The sequence below is a fragment of the Scatophagus argus genome, chromosome 3, assembly GCF_020382885.2.
Source record: "Scatophagus argus isolate fScaArg1 chromosome 3, fScaArg1.pri, whole genome shotgun sequence".
Lineage (NCBI taxonomy): Eukaryota > Metazoa > Chordata > Actinopteri > Scatophagidae > Scatophagus > Scatophagus argus.
In genome coordinates this window covers 15275635-15294234 of record NC_058495.1, presented here as the reverse complement: position 1 = coordinate 15294234, position 18600 = coordinate 15275635, and the positions used below count along the sequence as shown (strand labels likewise).

Genomic DNA, 18600 nt, shown 5'->3' with positions numbered 1-18600 from the left:
CTTTGCTGTGTCTGAGGACTCACGTAGTGGCTCTGTGACCCTCTCAGTAAGTTAAATGAGGGCAGGCCTCCACTCTTGTTTCTCTATCACTATGATCATCCCCTTCAGTGATTTCATGAATGGGTGGAGCTTAACTCTCTGTGGTGGAGCTGTGGTTAATGCAGCCCAGTCAAAGAATGTCGTGTTGTTTCGGGCCCACTTTGGCATGGGAATCAAACATCCAGGGTGGGTAAGAGAGAATTACACATTTACAAATGTCCCACTACTATGATGAATACACAAAATGATGTGAGGAACCATTCATAATTTGTTTTTCAAAATGGATATAACTCAGATACACAACTACAGGCACGATATACACAGTGAGACACACACACACACACACACACACACACAGAAGAGCCTCTCATATACAGCTCCACCACAAAGTGTTTCCCCATAACTGACTCAAATTCGACTGTTCAAAAGATACAGGCCGGAGGAGGGCCCCTTTACAAGATGGAGACATGCGCAAGCACACACACACACACACACACACACACACACACACACACCACAAATACTTCTTAATATGACCAGAACACATTTCACAGCTTCTATCTTAAAGGATCTCTCAAATGACTTCTTGTGCTAGTGCACATTATTTTATTTTATATTTATTTATCCGGTGTTTGTATTGGGACACCTGACCATTACACTAACAGGGACTTTAATGACATCACATTGTAAATACACAGACAGCTTTTCAGCTGTAACAGCTTCCACTCTTCTGTGAAGGCTTTCCACAAGAGTGTTTCTGTGGGAATTTTTGTCCTGCAGTAGAGCATTTGTGAGGTCACCACACCAAACCTCTGAAAAACAGCCCCACACCACACCTGAATTCAGTAACGAAGAGATTGTCCTAATACTTTTGTTTACACAGTGTATCTATTTCTGAGAACTCAAACAACGGAGATAAATAAATGTTAATTCTAATACACCCCTTAAATAAATCCTGGCTTTGCAATGGATACAAGATTTAAGTTTTGGTTGAAACAGTATTAGAGAGGTGCTGTTTCAACTGTTTGGGATGCTGTTGAATTTTATTGCGTTATACTGAGGGGAGTTTCTAATATTTAGTCTGTGCTCATTCATATTAATGGTGTGGGGAAACTATTAGACTAATCATAGGGCATCTGTGCTACTATTATTGGAGTAAAATTCTTCTCCATCCTTTTGTTGTTACAGCAGCTATTTCTTCCCACACACACGCATGCATAGTACACGTTCACACAGAAAGCCACAAAGTCAGCGCAGTGAGTGCTGTTTCTAGTCATATTTCCCATATTGACATTTTTTCTGTAACTGCTTGGCTCTGCTGCGGTTTTTCTTCACTGCGAGGGCCAGTTAGGGAGAGTCCCTGCAACTATTTCCACAAAGAACTTTTGTGTTTGGCCATCAGAGAATGTCAAACACAGGTTGAAGAAAGTGTGTAGTGATTATAAAAGTGATTACACACGTGGTGTGGAATGGTTACATTTTTGCAAAACATATGCATACACATGCCTCCCTAAAAGCAGAGCACAGAAATATACAAGCACGGACATGCAGGCTGCAGAAGTGAACATACACAGATGTTCTGCGACTTTAATCATGTTCATGGGCGAGTAATCAGTGGAAAACACACTGCGTTCACACATGCCGAAGCACCATTGAAAGCTGCAATTGACCTTGAAGAATGAAGGAGTAAATATAGGATGGAGAATCCTTGCACAGATGCAGCTTTTTAGTCCTTCATGTGGACTCTTTAACCAATCAAAGACCAAAATCACCAGTATGAAAGCCAGATGTAGAAAAGGATTGGGATGAAGAAAAATTAAAGTGTTGAAAGCAGAGAAAAGATGGAAAACATAGAGGGAAACAGAGGAAAAGAAAGAAAGAAAGAAAGAAAGAAAGAAAGAAAGAAGGGAGAAGCTCATAGGAGGGAGCTTTGAGCATCTGGCAGGCCATGTGTAAGAAGTGAACAGAGTTCTATTAATTAGAGCCATACTGGAAACTGGATTAATAAGAGAAAGTATGAACTGTGGTAAAACAGCATGGGAGGATGGGAAAAAAAAAAACACGGGCTGAGTGATTGCAGAAAGCATACGTAAAAAACGGTTTTATTTCCACTAATAAACTATGAAATGATGTCCAAGCCAAGGAATGGTTTCTTTCTCTCTAATGAGTACCCCCCACCCCTCCCCACACCACTGCCGCCGACACCGCCTCACCCCCTCTGCTCCCCCTTCACTCTCCCTCCAGGGGAATACACCTTGGGTAGGGCAACAAAAGCAGTGCTGTGTCCTTGGGCCTCCAGTCTTCAATGCTGCTTTTATGAGACCTGGCTGGGTCAGGTCAAAGTGGGTCACCTGGTCCTGGTCCTGCTGACACACACACACACGCACACAACTGATGGTCCTTTCTTCCCAGACCACGGCGATCAAAAACAGACTCGGTGTAAAAACGGGGCTTTCCATTTCACCGTCTTTTCCAACGAGCTGTTGCATACTGTCAAATTTGCTTGTTTTCACATAACTTCCTTCAAACTACACTTTCTTTGGAGGCACGTCATTGTGTTCAGCACATTGTTGCAAAAGTTGTAAACATTGTTCAGCTGTAAACAAGCTGAAATGACACAAACAATTTTCTCAGTAATGTTTTAAACACTTATTAGGAGCATCATCTGGATGTGGTTATCCTCCATGCAAATCTGAAAACTGAACTTTCTAGTTTTTCCAACCCAAATCAGCTTGAGGTTACAATTATGAAACCACACAAACACACAGATACACACACACACACACACATACAGATACACACAGAGTCCATCAATATTAAACTGGTTAAAGGGGAATTCTAGTATTTTTAAACCTGGGTCCTGTGTTGACATATTTTGGTGCTTAAATGAATCATGCTTAAGTCCAGTAGATCCCCTCAGCTGGCAGCCGTGACACGACAAAAATGGCTGCAACGTAATTCTTTAGGGCTACATTGACGGTCAAAGTTATGTCTCAAGGAGAATCACCCAGAAACCTCTTGAGAGGTGAGTTGCTGCAGTTATTGCCTCATCCGCGCTGTTGAAGTCGACTAAATATTCGGTCATGACTTTGATAAGTAAATTCTTGCTGGCAGTTCCTCGAGGTAAACTCCAAACTCCTCTCTCCAACTCTGACTCATGTTTTCACCCTCGTCTTCCTACAACAACTCACCTATCACGAGATTTCGGCGTGAGACTTCTCCTTGATCGACACATGTGTTTCTGGTTAAAACAAAAGGAATTTTACTCTTTTCCAAAAGGTTTATCTTTGTAATGTTGTCACCACACGCTTAGAGTAACAATCTCAGTCGGTGAGTAGCACAAAAAAACACTTTTAGTGGTCGTAACTTTGACATACTGAGTTGCCCGAAGGATTACATTGCAGTCGCTTGCAGCCGTGTCACAGCTGCCTGCTGAGGTGATCTACTGGGCCACTTCCCAAACTTTTGTTAAGTATGAATCATTTACTCACAAAAATTGTAAGATTTAAAAACATCAAAATTTCTCTTTTGGATTTTGTCATGTATCCAGACTGGCATCTAAGGACGCATCTCACCGAATTTTCAACACGCAGAGCTCCACGTTATCATTTCTTTTCACTCACTTTGACATGTTCAACCAAGCAAAACAAATGCCGTACTTGACACCCCTGCATGAGCATGAAATAGCCCTGTAGGACCCTGCCACCATTTCCGTTATGCATGTTAACAGTACTTGGAAATTACCCCGGGCTGTTTTCACAAGATCTCTGTTCAGACTTCATGTGCAAAATCCCCTGACAAAACCAGCATAAATATAACTTAATGACATTTTTTTTGGTGATTGGCCGTATTAAAGTTAAACATTTCTCTTAGAAGTGGCAGAATCCTCAGAGAAAGAAAAACTCTACTGTCAGCTGAATAAAACATACAGAAGCTTCAAATGTGCTTTCAAATGTAGCTGGCTTAGCGTGGACGTATATCCTGAGCTGGGTCCCCACCACGAGCTCAAATTAAACTCCCTCTGACTTTAACTGGTTTGCTGTATGATTAATTGCTCAGTCATTTCTTCTCCTTGGCAGACCCTTTTTTTTTTTTTTTAAAAAAAAAAAAAGTCAGTTCTGTGTGTTTATGGGGTGTACATAATGAAAAACTTGCACAGCATTATGGCAGTAATCTGCTTTGTTAAAGATCCATCAATCATTGGTGTATTGAGAATTTTGGTTACACTGCTGTTAAATTTTTGTCACATTATAAAAATTGTCTTGTTGGTGTTGAAATAAATGCCAGCAGAATTACAGTCAATGTTCAGTTTTACAGTACGTAAAGGAAGTCTGTCTGTCTTCCACTGTGAATGAACGACAGCTTCACTTAAATTATTCTGAAACTGGAATTTGATGAGGGTGCTTCTAAAAAATGTTCATGTAGCTTAGAGCTGGCACTCCTGACAGTCTTTAGTATAAACAATCAACACATCATGGAGACATAAAAGAATTTCATCGTCTTGGAAATTAAGGTAATTAGCTGGAAAATGTGTAATCACGTTTTTCTGAGCAGTGAGTAAAGTTTCAAAACCTACTAGTCTGCTTTGTCAGTTTCCTTGAATGTTTTCTATCACATAGGTTACAGTCCGCACCTGAGAGGACCAGTAGCTTCAAATGTCCTGCCCTGCTCTTACTGTTTGGACGAGTTGTAGTGCCCATGTACACTTGCATGGTGGCCATCAGTACCTCAGACTTAAATATTCAACTACTGCACATCGAGGACTCTTTAAGCACAGCTCATCCCTCTTTATTTTGACTGGAATCATCTGACTCTGTCTTGCTCTGAACAGGCTGTTGGTCACACTCAACACCTTGTTTTTTTTTGTCTCAGTCATCAGTGAGCGCAGTATGATTGCAACATATCGACTTCTCATTATCACTGACATTTTGAAGAGAATTCTCCTTGAAACAGAAGAACTAGCATTGCATATACGGGATGAATTTGGATAGTTTTGCTTGGAAGGTGCTGACAGCAGATTGGCTGCAAGAGAGGCAGTTTTTTGGTTTGAGTTGCCCCTTCTGGCTCTGCATCTGGACCTGTTTGCCTCCGGTGCTGTTGAGTCCCTCCTGTTAATGTTGTAAGCTCTGTTCAAAACTGAATGCGAGAGAAGAGAGTTCATAAACGCCGAGGTGCATGAAAAGATTCACAGATGGAATTTCAACATTAGATGTCATTTCTGTGTTTGAACTTAACCTGAGATGCCACATTTGTTAATGAAAAAGCATCATGTGCTTTAAGAGGAGTTTTCTCAACGACAAAGAAGTACGCGCACGCTGCCAGGTTTTAGGATTTCAGTGAGAAACTTTTACAGAAGAACATGGGAGAAGTGAGCAACATCAAAAATAGTTCCAAAGGCAAATATTAATATTTTCCACGAGCTTTGAACCAGTGTCAGTTAAGTGACTTCAGGCTGTAACCAGAGGGATGAAATGCTCTGCTCCACATTCTCATAATGATGCCCTTTATTGTGTTTAATCATGTGGTTGATTAGTCATCAGTGCTAGCATATCAGATTGATGAAGTGCTCAGCCCAGTGAGAGGGTGAACACTTGTCGTGACTTAAACTTAAAAAAAAAACTGTTTGCCTGATTATAAACATACTTTGATGTTCTGGACTGAGTACAGACCACACGGAGCGAAAAGTGTGCTCCTTTCCTCTGCACATGAGCTTTTTGCTCTTCACTCCTGTCAGTAAATAGAAAGATTAAAAAAATTTGTCTTTTTTTCTCTTCTCAACTATTTAGTCATTTGTGTTTCCAAAACTGTTTTCAGACCAGAGCGAGTCAGCCGGATCCATGATAAAGACCTCCAAGCCTTTTGAGTTTCTTGGTTTTGTTATCTTTTTTGTGTTCTTTTGTGGAAACAAGTTTTGCTTATCTGCTTTTCTTCCACTCTTTCTTTGGTATTATCTATGTAATGCTGAGAAAGTAATCTTTTTAGTCCCTTGAACAAGAGAAGAAGGTTTGTGGTTTTGATCAGCTTGCAGATGTATCTGTGGAAACATCAGTGTGTGATAGTGGGAAGGAAATCAAGAGGACAAACTTGAATACAATCTCTGTGTCTGAAACCACAGAGTTTCTGCGTATGTAGTAAACTAAAAGGCAGACTCTGAGTGGAAATGAAGGCTAAAAACTCCCCAAAAAGCAGCCAAATGCAAGGAAAAACATGACTTCAGCAGGGACAATTAGCAGTAAACCATAAAACCACAATCAAATCTGGCATATTCTGAGAAAATGCAGCTCAGTGTGTTCAGGGCTGCTCTGAAGACACTGAGCAGAAAATGCACATACTGACACACAGGAACCATTACAGATGAGAAAAAAAACACATACACTCCATCACCCACAAACAACATAATTAGATTTTACAACAAATGACCCTGCTATATTTTATGTCAGACTGACATGTAAAAATGTCTTTTGAGGAATACAAATATTGCTATTCCATAAACCATGAGTGTCAGCCAGCCATCTTATAACCACAAAATGTTTCTGGCTGTGGTGGAAAACACATATTTTCAATTTACTCAAACTGTTGTGTCAATAATGTACACACAGATGTACATAGGGCTCAAAACAACATTTGATATCTATTTTCCCAGTGTTATTGTTCAGGAACATCTATCAGAATGATTTCCAGGCATTCATTTTATTAAAATGATTTCCAGCAAACAGGATCTGATCTCCCTTTTCCTAGTTTACTGAGGCCTACAAAAAAGCTATGTTGCTGTTGAAGTTTGAGGAGGACAAGGCTGATGATCCATTTGGTCATGAGGCAATATGTTGTCTTGCCAAGAGTTAGATGAGAAGATTGATTCCCCACTCAGCAAAAGCCAGCCGCTGGGTAGCTTAGCTCATATAGCTATCCGTTAGCGTGGCTCTGCCAGGCCAGTAAAGCATCTGTATTTAAATAAATGAGATATAACATGTGCACCATTGAACTTTAGCGGCGCCGGCAGGCCGATTTTGTTCCCATTGGATGAATCGAGCTAACTGTTTCAGTCTTGACGCTAAGCTAGCTTCATATTTGACCTACGAGCATGGGAGTGGTATCAATCTCAGTAAGAAAACCCACAAGCACATTTTCAAGCATACTTAACTTATCCTTTAAATTCACTTGGACTTGCATTTCAGTTTCCAGTCTCCATAATACATTTATGAAAACAGATTTAGTTCAGTTTCTTCTAAAGTTATAGTATATCTACTCAGGGAGTGTTTCCATCATATAGACATGTTTATAAGCATTAATGCTGTTCCCAGAGAGGAGTTCAGTTACAGTTGGATTCTTGAATTCAGGACTGTATTCCCAACAATGCAATTCAAGTAGGTGATCAATGGAATTATTAATATAAAACTGTTTTCATGTAGTTTTAATGACTCAAAATGATGCACACTCATGTTGACTAAAACAGTAGGTTTCTATAACAGACAGCAGATTAAAGATTTTAGCATTACAACTACAAGCTAAGAGAATTGATATCAACAGGCTGCTTTATGTTATGTGTCAGAGCATTCAGAATAATGGATACACTATAAGTCAAATGTATTTAAAGCTGAAATAATTTTTTTCAGTTGACCAAAAATTAATAGCGTTTAGAACTGATTAATTAGTTACTACTTTTTTACACACAAATAAATCTGCTCACAAGACAGATTGACTTCTGGGGGAATATACATCAAATGATTAATTAATTAGTATAGAAAATATTTGACAGATTAATAAGCAATAAATATAATTGCTAGCTTCAGCCCTAAATGTAGTACCATTAGTGTTGTAAACTTGGATTAGTTGTTACCTTGACTATAACTTTGCTTTCTTTGGTCCTTATTCAAAAATTCAGCAAACCAACAAATATTCACTCTATACTTTGGAGCACAGCAGAGTGACAGAGAAAAAAATCAAATAATCTCACCCCAATAGAAAGTTATCCAAAGGTAACTATGGGCTACCTCCAACCTGGTCATTCTTTACCGCAAAGTGTCACTTTACTAACTTATGGCTTTACTCTTGTACACAAATTTAAACGGTCTTGACGTACTTGGAATAACACAGGGTGAAATCTGCGTTAGCAATCCTAATGGGAATGATGTTGATGATAATATGGTTTCATAAAACACACACACACACACACACACACACAAACACACACAATGTTGTCATTATGTGGAGCCAACCCTGTGGGCCGTCGTGGGGTCTCCGGGTCAGAGCTGGGGTCAGACCCTTTTAGCTCCAGGCTCAGCAGCCTGGCCACAGGTCAGGCCTAATTGAGCCTTTTGGTGGGCAGCTTTTCATTTCGTATTAAAGTGAAAAGTGAGCCTAAAGACTGCCTTAAAACCCCCAACCTACCCCACCCTACCTGACACCACCTATGTCTCATGCACAGACGCACACTCTCAAAGTCTGCGGCCTGCCGTTCCTCCACAGAGGGGATTAGAAGTGTGTTTAAAGGAACTTGTAGCCGGTACCGAAGAGCAGCCTTGGGTCACGTTTTAACACACTGAGAACCTCTTTAGACACACTGAGATGCGTTCAGCCTTGAATTGTGAAAAAGTGCAGTGAAAGCAATAACGAATGTTACAAGTGACTTCTAAAATCTCTGAAGCCAATCGGGCACGTCAAACTGAACCACTGCCAGGCTGTGGCTCTCACCAGAATCTCTCAAAATAACTCCGTGGACAATATGTAACTCTGCAGAACAAAAAAACATTTGTATCATCCCCTCTCAAAAACAAGAAGCAAACGCTTGCTTCTTTGTTTAGGAAGTTCCAAGTTTCCATTTTTACGTAGCGTCCATGAGAACAACTCTGTACAAAATCAAACTCAGCTGACAAGGACCAACAAAGAAGATGGAGTGTTTTTTCTCATATTGAGGCAATAAAGAAGAAAGAAGTCAGTGAGACAGAGAGAAAGAAGGAGAGACAGAAGGAGAGAAAGAAGGAGAGGAGCCAGACAGCCTCCTCAGCCTGAGGGGCTGCCATTCTTGAAAAGTGTAGAGAACAAAGATGAGATTGCAATGCATTTAAAGGGGTTACATGCAACACACTCAAATCCCAGGCTCACACACTCATTTTTTCCAGACGTTTCTTCCCCGTGTGATGAGAAATGATAATAATAATAGTAAGAATAAGAACAAGAATTAAAAGACAAAAATGCAGATGCACCCACACTGAAGATTTTAAAAGCTGGAAACATCTGACCTTGGATCAGTGTGACAGATTTCGCTCAGCAGCAGACACTCTGCGGACGCCGACTGACAGAGAAAATGACCAAGTGATGACAAGTCAAATCAAATCCATTAAATCGGAAGATGAAGCAGAAGAAGAAGACGCGGAGGAGGAAGAAGAGTTATGTTAAGCGAGTCTGTCACTGCTGTCCAGAATGCTGTCTCTAATACACTGCGCACTGTTTACACCCAGCTGTTTATGGTCTGCTTATAGACTCGTGCACCTATTCCTGTGGACGTGCTGATGAACATTCCTCCAGACATTAAGGAAAATTAGTCTGGAATAGATTTGTCAAGACTTTGTTAGCTCCTTGCATCGGAGTGCGCAGCACATGGCGGCATGGTGAGGCTGGTCAGCAGTATGGTGTTAGCAGCAGCTCAGATCAGCCAGGAAGAAGCACTTAGCATCTTAATCACGATCATCAATCAAACAATACATTCACAATTCAGTATTTATATAGCACATGTCGCATAAAGGATGCTATTTCAAATGATTCACGCAGAGTCAAAAGTGTTTCGACAAGAGTACCTCAGTTTGAGTTTGTTCACACACACATATTCACTCTCGCACAAACACAACAGCAGCAGCAGCAACAACAGCAGCGATCAGACACACAGCAGACTGTCTTGTGATATCCGGAGTAACCTATTTCAGTGTATCCATCCTGCTGATTTAATTGTGTGGATGGAAACCTGTTTACATAACCTTCAGGAGTGGTGGGGTGTCGACTAGTGTGTGTGTGTGGGGGGGGGGCACACTGATGAGTGTGTACATACTCAGGTAGACCAGACCTACTCAGCCATTTGTGATGTTGATGGAGTGATCCATCAAGTGTGACAGCCAGTCTGTTGGCTGAAAGCCTGCAGGCTAAAGCAGCCACTTTGTCTGCTGCTGGAAAATGGCCTGAGATGGTTGCCGAGCTCACCTGTAGCACTCAGTCTGACTAGGACGGATGTAGCAACAATACAGAATACTATACTGTGTATTTGTATAGTAACTTGTCCTCTTATTTATGTCATTCTACTAAAAAAAGGGGGGATTCTAACATTTTTTTAACATGACACATTCCCCTCTCTTCTTCTGTGTAGAAGCTGTGAAACAGAATCTATGAAGTCAGAAGTAAACACAGAGATGAGCATCCCGCAATGAGGTTAATAAATGAGAACACACACACACACACACACACGCTCTGCAAGCGTTCTTCTGCTCACATGGAGCAGCCCCGGAGCACATGCAAGCGCTGATCAGCTTTCATTCCCCTCCTTAGCTGTTCCTGTTGTTCTTTCTCCCTCTCTCGAAATCTCTGTTCTCAATTAAAGCTGTCCTCAGGAAGCTCAATCTCTCTGCTCATGTTGTCCCAGAAACACACACACACACACACACACAGAGGGACAAGAGAAACACACACACATCTCACTCGTGCTCTGACATGTCCTCTGTCTGTCTTCTTTTCTTACACGCCGCCAACAGAGTGAAGTCGTCAGGAAAAGGAACATCTTAAAAATGGACACTGAAAACTATACTTACCAGACCTGGTAAGATGCAAACTGAGCACACAGTCTGCTCGTCTGTGAGGGTAAGTCAGGAGTCAGTGGAGGAATAAGCTGGAGTGTAGTAGTTGTGTTTGTCAGTCAGAAGTCCTCCTGGCAGAAGCGATAGAGCTCAGCCTGTTGCATTCCGCCTCCCTCTCCTTTTCCAGTCTCTCTCTCTCTCTAACACACACCCTCTCGCCCTCTCTGCCTCCCTCTCTCTCTCTATCTATCTCTATCTCTCTCTCTTTCTCTCTCTCTCTCTCCTCCTGAAATCATTGTGTACTTTGATTCACAAACCCTGCCTTTGTCACGTGATCCAACACTTCAAATATACAGCACATTTTTTTACCAGCCACAGAATGCCCGAAGGAAGGGAAAACAGGGTCCAGAAAGCTTAGGTTTCAACTTGCTACCCACCCCCTTCTCTTTCCCTCTCTCACTCTCTCTCTTTCTTTGTCTCGTAGTTTCTCTCTCTCTCTCTTTACCTCCACTCCTTCAACACTGTACTGTCAATCAACACTCTTTTGTTGGATTTCAACTATGTGTTTGTTTTGCATTTCTAAATATGTTCCTCCTCTGCTCACTGTCCAAAGATAGGCCTACATTAACACACAGGAGAGCGGTGTATGCATACGTGTATACACACATACACATACACACACACACTTGCACTAATGAAACAGTCATTAACTCAACGACGTACACAAACACACATGCTGGAGAGGGCTCCACACCTTTGGGGATATCAGTATCAGCCCTTGGCTTTCACACCATGTTTACAGTGCCTTGACTTTGGGACCGTGGCCAGCCAAAATGGGAGTCCAGGGCCCCAGGGCCAATCAAGGGCCACTCAGAGAATTTTTGAGTGGGCCAGTCAAGGGCTACTCATTGCATTATTGTGATTGCACATCCCTAACGAGAGACAGATACACCCTATCAGCATCAGAACAGAAAGAGTAAATGCAAAATGAAAACGCAAAATTCACCATCAATACTGATTTATATTCAAAATGTGTATTAAAAATTTAAGAAAATTTGTAATTTTGCACAGACTAATCACATGTAAACAACTGTATAAATTCAGAGTACAGTAAATTAAAAACTACTATTATACATATATGTACAGTACTTTTAACTACACATTAACATTTGCTACAAATAAAAACAGTGCACGTGTAAATGTGTAAATATCATTTACATAACAAACCCAAGCTCTAAAATCTACTCTTAAATCTTCTCAATCTTCTCTGAAAGTCAAACAGAGTCTGGTGTATACGTTAAATGACCACCTCGAGCTGTTTTCCATCTTCTGTGGCCTGAGAAGTACAATGGGCCTTTCTCCTGGCGGCTTCCGCACCTTTAAATCAGTTCAAGCGAACTCTTCTCCTCCTACAGGATTTTCCTAAGCAAATCAACCCGGCCGTTTTCTGGTAAGGAAGCATTTAATGGAGGTACATTTGATCCGTGATGAGATCAAACCTGGCCAGTTTGCCCCTGAGGGGCAGTGCTACCTGCCTCTTCATGTCAGAGATAAAACTGTCTGCTACTGTCTGACTGACTGAACTCAGTGGCCATTCAGCCCACTACAGGCTGATCCATGACAGCCACAGACAGCGCAGGTCACCTTCCACAAGAAAAGCTAAGACCAAAACACTTTTAATATTCTCAGTCTGACCAGCGAATAAGGTTGTAAAACATGAAATAACTGTGTTGAAGTCCTCAACATGAGCCCAAATAGCCTAATAAAAAGTTATGTTCTTTTAGACCATCTCTTATGTTTTGAAGTAAATTATTTATCAGTCCTGAAATTGCATTTGCAACAACCAGGTGAAATGAACTGATGCGTGGACAGAAGATTAGAGAACTGGAACTTCTATAAAAACACCTAAAAAATGTTAGATTTTTAAAATCATACATTCAATCTAATCAAACCAGGCTGTGTACAGGCCTTTGAAATTGTTATATCTATCCTTAACAAAAAGAGTGTTCATGATAAAGGTAATTACACTGAGATAACTGAGAACTGTTTAATTCTCGCTCTTATAAAGGAGTACATTATATACGCCATCAAAAACATTCAGGTAGTGTTTTGCATTAAGACTGGAATGAAGCATCGCACCATCAAACTCCAGACATCATCATTATTAACCCCACACGCAAAACTAAATGATGTGCTAAAAACTAAATGTTTTGCAAGTGTTAAATGCTCAAAGAGAATTAAATATCAGCGCCTTTATTTTGTATTATAGGTGACACACACTGAGTTTATTAACATAAAGTTGGCATTTTACATGCACATTAAACCTTTGTCGCAATCCGCATTTTCTGATATGAGACTTCACATCGGGTTGCAAATTTGGAACTGGCAGCATCCAATCACAGGCCCACTCCTTCGACCAGCTGGGTTGCTGTCACACTTCTCAGCAACAGCGTCGGCGAGGGAGGTGAAAGGTGAGTCCTGTTTGTGTTTCTGTGTCAGTGAAATGCGCAAAGAGGAGGGGAGTGTAAAACGTCTGGCTGAGTGTGAGAGAAGCGTTTGTGTATTTCTGACTGTAAATCTCTGTGGCACCAATAAGCACGAGTCTACAGATTGATACACGTGCGCGCACACACGCACACGCACACTTCTGCTCTCGTTTAGCGTCGATGAGTGTCAAAGCAGATTGACTGTGAAAGAAGATTAGGAACATGAGAAGGGTTTCGACGAGGCCCGCAGGTAGGGTACTGCAGGCGTCTGATAAAAACAGTCTAAAGATGTACAGGAAAGAAGAAAGAACAAAGGAAAAAAGAGGGGAGCTTATAACTTTCTGCAGAGCTTGAAATGGGGCCCTTTTTGGCAGCGAGCAGTGGAGAAACCGCAGAATGGTGCGACTCTGGAATTGAGGGGTGGAGGAGGTAGGAGCTTGTGGAGGGTGGGTGGGGGTGAGGGGTGTTGAGGGGGGGGGCAAGCAAAGGACAAGGAAGCAGGAGAGAGCAGAGAGGAGGGAGAAGAAAAGAAAGGGTGAAGGAGGAGGGGTGCAGACGGCAGGTTTTAATCAGCAACAGGCTGTCGGTAATGAGATCACTATCCCACTGCTCTCAGATTGATGTCATGTGAAGCTCTGTGGTGCACAGAGAGGCATGCAGAAGATGACAGGCATGCATGACAAGCTTACTCACTTGCTCGGGCACACACACAAACACACAAGCATACATGCAAAGAGTTAAAGACGGAGGTACACTCACATTTAGGCTGGAAAATGCCCAACAAACAATAAACACTGGCGCAAAAAAAAAAAAAATGCACAAGGCACAAAGAACCTTTAATACACCACAACTCCCTGCTGTTAATTTTCTTCAAGCAAGAAAAAGAGCTGACACAAATATAATCACACCCACACATACACCATAAACACATTTCGAGTCCCAAGGCTCCTTTATGTCTTTTCAGTCTCTCAAACAGCTAAACATACACACAAAGAACATACTGTACCAGTGGTGAGGGCTGGCTAAACTTGCAGGCAAAAAAAAAAAAAAAAAAAAAAATTGCGGGAGCAAAGGAGGAGAGAAAACGAGGACTGGGGGAATAAAAGGAGGGAGAGAGAAAGAAAAGAGTGACACTCTGGGTAGCAGCTGTCAGTTTGGGGTTATAAAGTTTAACACACAACCTGAGAGACGGGGGGGGGGGGGGGGGGGTTGTTCATTTAAACACTCGGGGTAACCACATATGTACACAAACATGCACAAATTCAATATACTGCGGCTCAAAATTGCCAAAGCAAATTTGCATATTTGGCGGCAAATATTAGTGTTTTGCGGCTAAAGAAAGAAAGAAAGAAAAAACGGGTAAGAAAAAGTAGTTTGGGGGCCTACATGTGCATCCAATGAACAGTGAATAGTTTTTCCTACATAAATGTTCCCTAAAATTCAACCATGATGTCACTATGAACCTGTTGTGAACCCAGCTCTGTCGAGTACCATTACTGTCTCATTCCCTCTCTTTTCCCCAGCGCTGCCTCCTGCTTTACCACACTGCCTCTCCATCTCTGTTGTCTGCTCTGTCCCCTTCTTGTACTTCTTCTTGTACTTAGGCTTCCACTCTTTATCTCTTACCGTAGGATGTTGTCTGCAGCGTTTTTGTTTTCAGCACAAAATGCATGTGCCCCACTCCACCCCACCACACCCCACCTCCCCCTCTGCTCCTCCTAACCCAACACACACACCCAAACTGCTCACAGCCATTTGGAAAGTCTCTGGTACAACAAGGACAGTTTTAATCAGAACAAGCTGGCATATTTTGGCCAAGACCTGCACTTATGGTAATTCAATCAGAAAGAGAGGGGAAAGAGGGGGAGAGGAATAGTGAATAGGGGCACACGGAGGGTAGTGGAGTGTGAGACGGGAAATAAGAAAAACAGAGGGAGGAAAAAGGAGACAGTGGGCGGATTGGAGGGTGAGATAGGGGTTGAGTTGAAGGAGTTTGATCCACATGTGGAAATGATTGTCTAATTACGGCAGATATGTATAAGTGTTACTGCCTGGAGGACAGATGGTGATTGGAGGGCGCAGTGCTAAGAAAATGAAATGATTGGATGAGGGAGAAAACAAGATGGGTAATTAGAGGAGGAGGAGAACAAGATCGAGAGAAGAAGTGCCATGGTGGACCCTACATGGTCTCCCTGAGACACAAGCTTTTCTGCGGTTCATCAGGTTGTCCATCGTATCGGCCTATGGCCAAATGCAGCTTGCTTCTCTTCTCTAAATGATACAGTCCACCGCAATAGTAGATGTTGCTCTCGAATGGCTAACAAAGAGTAAATGGCTATTTTAAAGGAGTAGTTCAACATTTTGGGAAATAAGCTCATTTGTGTTCTTGCAGAGTTGGATGAGAGGATTGATACCACTCTCGTGTCAGAGAGTCATGTAACTTTAACAGCTTCCACTCTTCTGGGAAAGCTTTCCCCAAGATTTTGGAGTGTTTTTGTAGGAATTTTTTTTTTGCCCATTTGTGAGGTCAGGTACTGATGTTGGACCAAAAGGCCTGGCTCACACTCTCCATTCAAGTTTATCCCAAAGTTGTTGGATGGGGTTGAGGTCAGTGCTCTGTGTGGGCCAGTCAAGTTCTTCCACACCAAACTCATGCAACCACATCTTTATGGACTTTGCTTTGTTGGAATAGAAAAGGGCCTCCCCAAACTGTTGCCACAAAGTAGGAAGCATAACACTGTCCAACATTTCTTGGTACAGTGAAGTATGAAGATTTCCCTTTACTGGAAGTAAGGGGCTGAACCCAACCCCTGAGAAACATCCCACTCCAGTATTTTTGTCCTTACACTGTATGAAGCCACAGCCAGGAGTGGATTAGCTTAACTTAGCATAAAAACTACAAACAAAGGAAAACAGCTAGCCTGGTTCTATCCAAACAAAATAGTAAAAGCCCATTTAGCATGAATGTTCGGTGAGAAAGTGGTGTATAAACATATATTAAATGTAATAAATGGTTTCTAACACCCTATAATGTAGACGTAAGCAGACAAAAGTGTTTCATATAAGTGCTATCGACAGTGTGATAATGCAGTAAAACACTGCTGCAATAATGTAAAAATGGCCCAGAAATGGTAGAAATGGTCCCTGCAAGTTTACAGTTTAGTGAGCTTAAGAGGTGTTAGTAGTTGAATTTTGTTAGCTTTGGATAGAGCCAGGCGTATCATTTCCTGTTTTTTCCTCCCACTCGTTATGCTAAGTTGAGCTAACTGTCTTCTGGGTCCAGCAACATATTTAGTCTACAGACGTAAGAGCGATTCCTTTTTAACCCTTGTGATGAAACACAGATCTCGGACACCAACAACAACTGCCCTCTGAGCTCTACAGAGGATTCCTTACTGTTTTATTTGCCCTGACAAACTCCTCATCAACCACCCTTTATCATCACTCTGACTTCACTTTTCTCACCGTACTAAAACAAAAGTAAATACATTAAACTGTCAGGATAGAGCAAGGATGGCGTTGCAACCCTCAGGATACCTTGGCACTTCACCAAAAGAGGCCCACTTGTCAACTGATCTCAGCAGATCTTGGCTGCCTCCTATGACGCTTGTGTGCCAGTCAGAAAACATAAATGCCCTGCGGGGAGTAAACAGGGGCGAGTATCAGACATATGTAGGCCGTTATTACTATCACTAAACTGACATTTTTTGTTTTGTTTGTCAGGGTACTTTCAGAAATATGGTCTCTGAATGTTAGCGTGTCCTAACGACTAATGCAGACTGTAGTACAATATTTCATAGCTGATTGTTGATGTGTTTGTTTTTTTTTCCATTTTATTGTAACCAGCTGTTTTCTACATTCCCATCAAACGTCCTGCACCAGTGAAGTTAAATGCTTTGGTAAACTTGAACAAATAACACATTGCTCCCTTTAAGAATTACATGTGAAAACAGATTTTTTAATTTTTTTTTAATGGAAAATGGAACAACTATTGTTGGTGCAGAGATAAATAACAATACAAATGATTGCATTAATATTAACTGTATTGATTGAACATGTTGTGCTTATTCGTACTGATAAATTTAGAGCTGACATTAATTAGATAAAGCCATTTTTTAAAAATAGCTTATTTTATGAAATATTATATAAAGAATATGATATCTTGAGCTGTTTGTTGTCTTTATAACATTTCTTCTAACATGCTGAGACCATTTTAATCCACAGTGTGGATTAATACTTCCCTTATATGGATTATGTTGCAGGTGAGATTAATTCACAAGGTTTATGCACTCAAACAAGACATGCAAATGCTGGAGTTTTTCTCTTTCATGTTTCACAGGTCCCCCCATCAGGGTCATCCTAAATATTAAGTAAAATGAGAGCCATTGTTGGCACAAAGACCAGCTTTTCATTTTCAGTCCACAGACAGACATTGGCCACTTCTTTGTCTTTTCAGCAACTAATATTACTGATACAGTATATGCATTTAATCCTCCGAGCTGGACACACCAGCACATTAGAACTGTTTGAATGTGTGTGACATTTCCATTCATTTCTTAACATGATGGTTGTAGTTTCAACAAAGACAGACAAGAGAAACAAGGAACATCTGAGGCCTCAGGAACCCTCGACTGCAAAAGATACCCTCCTGCCTGAGAAGTCTGCACTGGCCATGTCTTAGTCTAGAGCAACATATCTAGTATGTCTTCAATGTAGCCCATAGCCAGAGTAGGTCTCTACTGTAAAACCTCAAGTTCTCATGAACACGGTGATATTTTACAGTTAATTTGCCATTGCAAACCTCAGTCATTGTGTCACTTTTTCCTACAAGTCTTCCTCCAAACTCCCTACCAACCACAGTTTTCATTACTTTTTATGTTTCTGTCTAGAGGCTGTGGTTCATTATATCCTAAAACTAGTTTTCTTGTCTGTTTTGGTACATGAACCTTTGCATTTACTGTCCATCACATTATTTCTGCATTTTGATAAAAGTTAAACTCACCTGTCCCGGCACAGGACACAAATGTCCCATCCATGCTGGCTGTCATCACCATGGTAACTGATATCTTTTCAGCCACCACATGGTAGGCCAGTAGAGCTGTTTCTGCATTTCAGCTGGCAAAGGAAAGTAAGATAACGGTAAACAGCACCACTCAAAGTAAATTGACATGCATATAATTAATGTTTTTCTATGTCTGTATGTGGAGCATTTCTTTTAGTCAGTACAGTTATGACTCCATTCAGAAGAGGCAGCTGTGGGGGAGAAAGCTCAGTCATACAGAGTCTAAATCCAGGCT

The 18600-nt window shown here is 41.3% G+C and overlaps 1 protein-coding gene across 2 annotated transcripts in view; it reads right to left on the bottom strand.

Moving 5' to 3' along the window:
• LOC124056516 (retinoic acid receptor gamma-A-like) overlaps window positions 1-18418 on the bottom strand; it is a 40650-nt gene extending 22232 nt beyond the window's left edge. The window contains exon 1 of one of the 2 annotated variants that reach the window (XM_046384023.1): window positions 18306-18418. The gene's annotated coding sequence lies outside the window, so the exon portion shown is untranslated. Of the gene's footprint in view, window positions 1-10832; window positions 11010-18305 lie in introns of those variants that run through there. The other variant, XM_046384022.1, reaches the window with a different exon arrangement.
• Between the last annotated feature and the right edge of the window lie 182 nt (window positions 18419-18600).